At 41.2% G+C, this 8,752-nt stretch overlaps 1 pseudogene; it reads right to left on the bottom strand.

The window, feature by feature from the left end:
- Window positions 1-1,020: 1,020 nt before the first annotated feature.
- On the bottom strand, window positions 1,021-5,439 carry LOC120536838 (annotated as a pseudogene).
- Between the last annotated feature and the right edge of the window lie 3,313 nt (window positions 5,440-8,752).

Here is an 8,752-nt window from a genome sequence, read left to right as displayed (position 1 = left end):
GGGGGGGCGCTATGTGCCAGTCACTTCGCGTCTCTGCCTCTCGTGTTGTGAAGAGGGGGGCTGAACACACCCTAAGGAGATGCGGTCGCTCCTCCAAAACCCCCTCTTAAACGGTGATACAATGGGAAACAAATAGATTTTTTTACCCCCTTTATGTTCGATCAGCTGGCTTGCTGCTGCTGCGTGATCTGCACGTCGCGCTGCTCGTCAATCATTTAAAAGCCTGTACAGTAGCTGTCCTTTTATCTCACTGCCTTGTCTCGTGGGACGTTAAAGTGTCTCCGAGAAAATCACGTCTCGACCCAAGATTTTTTTTTATAATAGAGAGGTAAGTATTTCCGTGCCTAATTTGTATTTTTGTGGCTTTGTGTTACGTTTAGTGTACTGGATTCACTGTCATGCTGTACCTCAGTCCAAATATAAATATAAAATAAGGTCTTCAGATTTTTTTAATGGCATATTTGTGCTTTTTCACATTCATATAAGTCAGTTTGATGTGTACAAAATTCATTTTGTTACATTACTAACATTACTAAGTCTGTTAGACGTGCTCACTAGGTGGACTAAGTCAGTAAACAACTTTGTTCCCCTTCTCCGACACCCAGAAACACACTGCAACTGTACTTAGTCTTGATTTTGGACTGCTTTTAGTCTGCAGCTCTTTGGAACACTGCAACCATGCTAAACCCTAAAATTAGCTTTCTTACAAAAAATATGTACTAAAACTAGTTCGACATCGGAACATTGTGAGTACACTGCAACTGACCTTGTATGCCCAAAAGGCATCTCATTTTATTACCGGAATGATTTAAAGAAAACCAAAATGAAACACCTCATTATCTAGGCCAGAGGGTTTAGATAGAGAAGACAATAACTTTGAATAATGTTAGAATTTACTCCCCCGGGTGGAATTGAAGGGTCCAGCCAAGAATTTAAGAGGACGGGGGTGTTCCATATATGGTGGGGAAGCAAATCAAACCTTAAAGAACCTCAGACCCACGCCCTTCCAGAGTCAGAAACTGAAAATGTACAAGTATTTTATTTGTCAGAAACTTACAGAGTGAACAAACAGGGGGTCTCCTTGTAAACATTCAAAACTGTAGTCATCTCAACAGGTTCCAAAAATCCAAAATAATTCAATCCACCAAAATGTGTAAGCCATCAGCAGATTAAAAAATAAAAAGGTCATCCCACAAACAAAATTTATTTAAGAAAAAAGCGAAAACTAATAACTAGGGAGGCAGCAGCATCACAGTACGAGAGAATCGTCCATGTTGTCAGTTAACAGCCTTCTGATGGGTAGGTACGTCTCTAACACCATCACTGGTATGTCTTTGTCTTCTTTTCTCTTCCAGCCACTCCTGTACTGTCTTGCCAGTACGGGTCTCATAAATTAAGTTTTGTAAAAGCAAATAAGCCAATCCCATAAAATAGAATCTGCAGATAGAGAGGATTTGCTGTACAGGGAAACAAAGCATCCCACGCCACAAATAGCACCAACAATATTAGTGAAAGTTTAATGATGAAAAGTGATCGAATTGTTCTCGGTTCATACCAAGGTAACTCACAGCTATCCTGCCATTTCAGACAATGGGCTTGTATTTGTAGTTCCTCAGTCATCAGTCTGTTTACACACACAGTTAATATTCCTTGAAAATGACTCCTAATCAACAATATCACAAACAGGAAAATGCAGCCGCACAAAACTAATGGACATTTTTTATATGCTCCTGTAGTTTATCAATCTCAGTAGCGCACAGACACTTTCCAGTAGGAAGGTTACATGTTCCGTTCTCCTTGAAAATGATCTTTATGAGTGGAGCAGGTACGTTTTTTAACAACCAGTTTGTGCCAATCTTTTCAGATGAATGGTTTCACTCTGCAGCCAACTGGTTAATGGCCAGAAATGTTATGTTTTCTTAGCACATGAGGTCACCTGGAAATTTTATGCAGTAGTTCTTATATCCAGCAGCAATCCATCCACAGGCTGTCAGATTTTTTTTTAAATTTTTTTCAGTTGATGCTGAAGGAAAAGGGGCAAGAGGGGTTAAGTACAATAAATCGGGCAGATAAAGAGGAGTAACCCTCTCAGAAAGTTAAATATGCTGCCCTCACATGCTGCAAACAGGTTGACAATGACAATATGGCTTATTTGCTAGGACTGTTTGAGGGTTGCAAAACAATGCCTTTTTCTTTTAAGTATAGTAATATGCTTTTCCTCCTGTGTAAATTACTCGGTGGCGTTTAAGGTTTTTCGACTGGCTGAATACCTTTCCACATTCAGTACACTGGCATGGTTTTTCTCCCATGTGTATTCTCTGGTGCTGTTTAAGGTGTGCATTATGGCTGAAGGTTTTATCACATTCAGTGCACTGGTACGGTTTTTCTCCAGTATGAATTATCTGGGGGAGTTTAAGGCCTGCTGCCTGGTTAAAAGTCTTTCAACATTCAGTACACCGATATGGCTTTTCACCTGTGTGGATCCTTTTATGTTGCTGAAGGTGAGCATCTCGGATGAAAATCTTCCCACATTCATTGCACTTGAACAGCTTTTCTCCCGTGTGAATTTTCTTGTGTTGTTCAAGACTGGATTTAAGGCTGAAGGTCCTTCCACATTCAGGGCACTGGTACGGTTTTTCTCCAGTATGAACAATCTGGTGGCATTTAAGGTCAGTAGTCCTTCTGAAAGACGTTTCACAATTCGCACAGTGGTATGGTCTCTCCCCTGTGTGAATTCTCTGATGGAGTGCAAGGTGTGTCGCCTGTCTGAAAGTTTTTTTACATTCAGTGCACTGATACGGTTTTTCTCCCGTGTGAATTCTCTGGTGTAGTTTAAGGTGGGCAGCCTGTCTGAATGTCTTTCCACATTCATTACACCGGTATGGTTTTTCTCCAGTATGAATTCTCTGGTGGCACTTAAGTTGCTTTGCCCCAGTGAATGATTTTCCACATTCTGTACACCGATATACTTTTTCTTGTGTGTGTGTTTTCTGCAGGGAGTATAGTTTACTTGAGTTTAAGCTTTTATCATAAATTTGCAAGTCTACATTAGGGATCATGTTTAGCTTTTCCAGACATGTCGTTTGTATGAATCCTTTTCCTAATGTCTCCTTACCTTGTTTACTCCCACTCACATTCTCCTCATGTTCCAGTAACAAACCATCCTGCACTGGTTCTGGATTAACTTCCTTAACTACACAAATGCTAAATACATCTTCAGGTTTACCTTCCACAGGAAGTCTCTCTTTTTTAATATTTAGTTCCTCCTCACAGTCCTCCTGCTTGACACTAATTAACTCCTCCTCATTAGTGAAAATGGCGCCTTGTGCTGTAACTTCCTTTGAAACTTCAGGTAAACCTACTTTAGCATCTTCTTCATTAATGTAAGGAGACAGCGGCTCAGGGACCTCCACTCCTGTTTTTAACGTATCCGCAGCTCTCAGCTCCATGTCGTGCAGGCCAACGTGAGACGTCTCGTTCGCATCATACAAAGGGTGTACTGCTTGAAAAAGTAAAACAGAACAAAAAACATTTCATTAAAAAAAAAAAAAACCTTTAAACTATCATCCATTACATTAAATGGGCTCTCTCGAAGAAAGCGTATCCATTCAAGTTCAAAACACTGATGTTTGATAATTCCATCTCTAATGCCCCATTGGATGGTGTTCAATAATAGGGTACATACATTGGAAAACTGACTGGTCTGTGCCATATTATTTGTTCCTAGCAAACAAGGTTAAAGTTGTCCACTTTGAAATCATAAATTTCACCCAGCCTTTCCTCTGATTCATAATGTTAACATATCCTCAAAGTGTACTTTCTGAGGGTCAAATGTTGGATACTCAATGCAGGAACAACAAAGACAGAGAAGTATCTTTAATTAAGGACATTAACCTCTCTTTTTTTATATCTGCACCTATTCAAAAATACTTTAGAATTACTTTTTTTATCACTTTCTACTATGAACAAATATATGCATCCTAGTCTGTTTAAATGTAGTTTTTTTTTTTTGCTGTTTAGAAATCAGAAGATAAAGTGATAGAAAATATAGTGATGCCCCTTCCTTACTTGGTAAATCCATCCATCCATTTTCTAACCCGCTGAATCCAAACACAGGGTCATGGGGGTCTGCTGGAGCCAATCCCAGCCAATCCCAGCCAACACAGGAACCAATCCTGGGCAGGGTGCCAACCCACCGCAGGACACACACAAACACACCCACACACCAATCACACACTAGGGCCAATTCAGAATCGCCAATCCACCTAACCTGCATGTCTTTGGATTGTGGGAGGAAACCGGAGTGCCCGGAGGAAACCCACGCAGACACGGGGAGAACATGCAAACTCCACGCAGGGAGGTCCCGGGAAGCGAACCCAGGTCTCCTACTGTGAGGCAGCAGCGCTACCACTGCGCCACCGTGCCGCCCTACTTGGTAAATATATTTTAAATATACTGTTCGTTTCACAATGTTAGACCTTCCTGTACACTTTTCTGTATGTATAAGAAATACTAGTAAAAACACAAAGGCAATACAAATTGCAGAGATTCTTGGCTGTTTTCTTGACAGTTTCTAATGTTAATCTTTGGATTCCCCTATTTACCTAATGGTTTAGCCGTTGTGACTATTGCATGTGAAGTTTACTTGTTAATGTTTGTATACTAAGTTAACTGATCAATTGTATTATTAATGTATTATATTGATACAAAAACCGAGATTAAAAAATCCAAATACAGTTTAAACGCACCTTGATCCTCGCTCTTCTGGATCTGTTTTTCTTCTGGGTCTGGAAATGACCTCTGGGATGCGGAGGGTTTGACAGAACGGCACTCTGCTGCCGAGCACTCGCTAAGCTCCGCCTCCTGTTTGTATCCGGCGAATTTAAGAATGAAGCCGTGTGACGTCACTGGCGCCGGGCTCCCCACAGCCCTCTCGCTCTCACCTTTACGATCTGTGGGTTTGCCTCTCGCTTTACAAAGTGAAACTGGGCGTCCACCCAGCGATCGTCCGTGGTCATCTATGCATCCCACGTGTGTGGCACTGCGCAGTGTTTCCAGTTGTTGTTTCAAGTTTCCGCTTTCCTTCTCACATTCGGACACCCTTTTCTGTAGATCTGTAAATCGTTTGAATATAAACTCCACGAGTTCGGACAAGGCAATCTGCGCTATCCCCTTCACCACCTCCTCTACCATGTGGGTCACTTTAAAATAATCTAAAGAGACTCCGAGGGCTCCATTTTCCTGTTCCTCGTTTATCACAGCATACGAATTGCGCTCCGCTAATCTACGCAGGACAGTCTGTGAGGTCGTCTTGGCTGCTCGCTCGATGCTGGAGACGATCTGCTCTTTCATTTTCCTGCAGGTCACTTCGTCCATGGCCTATAACTGCACACACGCATAACCCTGGATGCCCTCTTTTTTGGGTTCCCTATTTATCGACTTCAGGTTCTTCCACATTCCTTAGTCATACTGCCGCCTACCGTTGCGGTGTATTTAGACTTTTTAATGAAATTTTGCTTAGTCGGCGGCACAGTTTAAAATGCTATTTTTATGTAGACAATTGGACGTATATGAATCGCACATTTCCCAACGGCTATTATAATGCCAGCTTAATTTATTTTCAGAATGCACAACTTTGACAGATATTGTGCTTAGAGTTCTGACCAAAAAGTCCAGATTTTGTCTCATTTGACCAGAGAATCTTTTTCATCATGCTCCTCATGCCCAGAATCCAAATGGTTTGTCATATGGGTGACTTCCATTTAGCCACTCTACCATAAACGTCTGATTCGTTGAGTGCTCCTGAGATGGTTGTCCTTCCAACGAGTTCTCCCATCTCAGCAGAGGACTTCTGAAGCTCTTTTAGAGTAACCCATTAGGCTCTTGGTCACTTCTCTGACTAAGGTCCTTCTTGCCCAGTTACTCAGTCTGCATAGATGGACAACACTGTGAAGAGTTCTGGTGGTTCCAAACGTCTTCAGTTTCATAATTAATGATGTCACTGTGCTCATGGGAACATGCAATGTTTTAGAAATTGTTTTACCCTCTTGTTCTTTTCTATGACTCCCCACAATTTGATCATGGAGGTCTACAGAGTTCCTTGGACTTCATGGTTTGGTTTATGTCTGGACATGCAATGTGAATTTTAGGCTTTAAATAGAAAAGGTAAATGTGTACCTTTCTAGATGATGACCAATCTATGCAGTTTGATACAGATGAACTCCATTCACATTTTAGTCACTTGTCAGGAAGAATCAAAGCAAACAGGATTCACTTGAGCACAATGTGGAGTGCCAAAGTAAAGTGTCTGAATACTTATTGTGAAAGATCCGCCCAAGGCACAGACAGACACTGAGGCTCATGATGTCCAAGGTCACACATGTGTATTCTCCACAGCACAAACACAGTGCACAAACCACAATACATGGCCTTCCTTTCTTCTGACGCCTCCACTCCTCTCCTGCAAGCTCTGTCCACTGCCACCCAACTCCTGCTCCCCGAGTGGAGTGAGGCAGCCTTTTTTATACAGCACCCAGAAGTGCCCCAGGTACTCCCCAATTAACTTCCATGACACTCTTCCAGGTGAGGCGGAAGTGCTGCATGCCCAGACTCCGGAGCTGTCCTGGAGCCCCCTGGCGGTGGCCATGTCCCCCTACAGGGTTGAGCTTCCAAGTTCCGTGGCCCCCATGCAATCCAGGGAGGCTGCTCTTTTGCATTCCAGGGAATACATTGCCCCTCTCCCGGTCCTTCCCTTCTCCTGGCGTCCTGGTGGGGCAAGGTCCCCGGACGTCTATCACGTAATATAAATGAGAGACCTTTTTGAAAACACTGTCACTAATATGAAGACAAAACTTTCTTGAGAGCTCCCTGCCCTTTTCAGTTAAATTAGCATTTGTTCAAATAATGTTTCTGCTTCATTTGTTTAAACCACAGATACAATTTATTTTCAATTTCTTCATTACTTCCTTTCTCACAAGTTTTGTGGTGACAAAACATCTGCAATCAAGACAGACCACTTCTGATTCAGAATATTACCCACTGTACATTGTGAAATGATAGTGTTCAATTTTCTTTTGAAATGACTAACTTGGAGTTTGTGCATATTTTAACCTGAGGATCTCAAAACACAGAATACACGGGGTCAACCTATTAAAACCGAAGATCTTTAACAAAATTTACAGTATGTCTACAATAAAACAAAAGCATATCTGATCAACCATTGGTCTGTGGCCAGATTGACAACAGAATTTCAATGACCCAGACAGACACCAAAATTAGGATTTCTCTAGATCTCCTTCAGATGGTATTTGGTGTTTTGCTGGAGAGCTTCCCAGTCCTTCGGCTTGCCCATCCCAGCTCTTGCCATTTGTGTCACCACACCAGAAATTGTGCAAGAAAAACTTGAGAACTCGTTCTATATCGGAGAATAAAATGAAAGACCTACTGTAATTATGCATGGCTGCAGAGAATTGATTTACCTTACTCAGGTAATTCTGCATAATAAAGAAGTAGATAGAATTTATGTAATTTAGAGGCTTCATGATTTAATAGGGCAGCACAGTGGTGCAGTGGTAGTGCTGCAGCCTCACAGTTACTAGACCTGGGTTCACTTCCCGGGTCCTCCCTGCATGGAGTTTGCATGTTCTCCCCGTGTCTGCATGAGTTTCCTCCCACAGTCCAAAGACATGCAGGTTAGGTGGATTGGCGATCCTAGTGTGTGCTTGGTGTGTGTGTGCCCTGCGGTGCCTTGTTGGCTGGGATTGGCTCCAGCAGACCCCTGTGCCCCTGTAGTTAGGATATAGTGGGTTGGATAATGACTGATTGACTGATTTAATAGTATGCATGCTAGGGTGTGGCCTTGTGAACTAGGCACAAATCTGCACAAGAATGAAGGCATACAAGGATTGTGGGATAAATAATATTCAGAAGGACAGCATTCAGTTAATGTCTGTGTGCTTGGAGTCGCAAGTCCACAAAATTCTTCTCCTACTTTTCCTCATTACCAGAACAACATTAGTTCCATAATGATACACTGTTTGAGTATTTTCCTTTCATACTGGCATATTTCTATAAATGTCTACAATTCTTTCTTACAACAAGGCATCTTCTATTTACGTGTGCATCATTTGGTTGAAAGACTGGCTGGTAAGGATATTCCTCTTCTACGAGTATCTGGTGCTGTGTGAGAGTTTTAACCTGACCGTAAATCTTTCCATATCCAGCACCTTCAGAAGGTCTTTTTCTTGGTGGTTAACTTTCCCTACGACTGCATATGTGTTCAGTCATAAGAGGAGTTAAACTCATTCATTAGTCATGATGTTTTTGGTAACAGCCCTTTTAATTTTCTTAAATATACTGTGAGAATTCTGCCTACTTACCAAGTAATTCCTAAAAAGTCATTTTCTGTAGCTCATAAGAAAGGATGTTTATATGCAGGACATGGATTTGGATCTTTATTTGAATAATAACTGCCAGAACAAATATTATAGTCTTGTTTCATATCAGAATTATTTCAGACTGACTCTCTCAAAATTTTGTTATTTTCAGTTTCTGCATTGTTATGGTAAAATTGTCAAATCATAATGATTATATATATATATATATATATATATATATATATATATATATATATATATATACACTGCTCACAAAAATTAAAGGAACACTTTAAAGAAACACATTAGATACATCAGATCTCAATATGAAGTTGGATATCTATACAAATAACGACAGGGCAATGTCTTAGGAACAA

Source organism: Polypterus senegalus, chromosome 10 (genome assembly GCF_016835505.1).
Source record: "Polypterus senegalus isolate Bchr_013 chromosome 10, ASM1683550v1, whole genome shotgun sequence".
Classification (NCBI taxonomy): domain Eukaryota; kingdom Metazoa; phylum Chordata; class Cladistia; order Polypteriformes; family Polypteridae; genus Polypterus; species Polypterus senegalus.
Note: the sequence above shows the minus strand (reverse complement) of the source record. Positions and strands in the feature narration are given on the sequence as shown.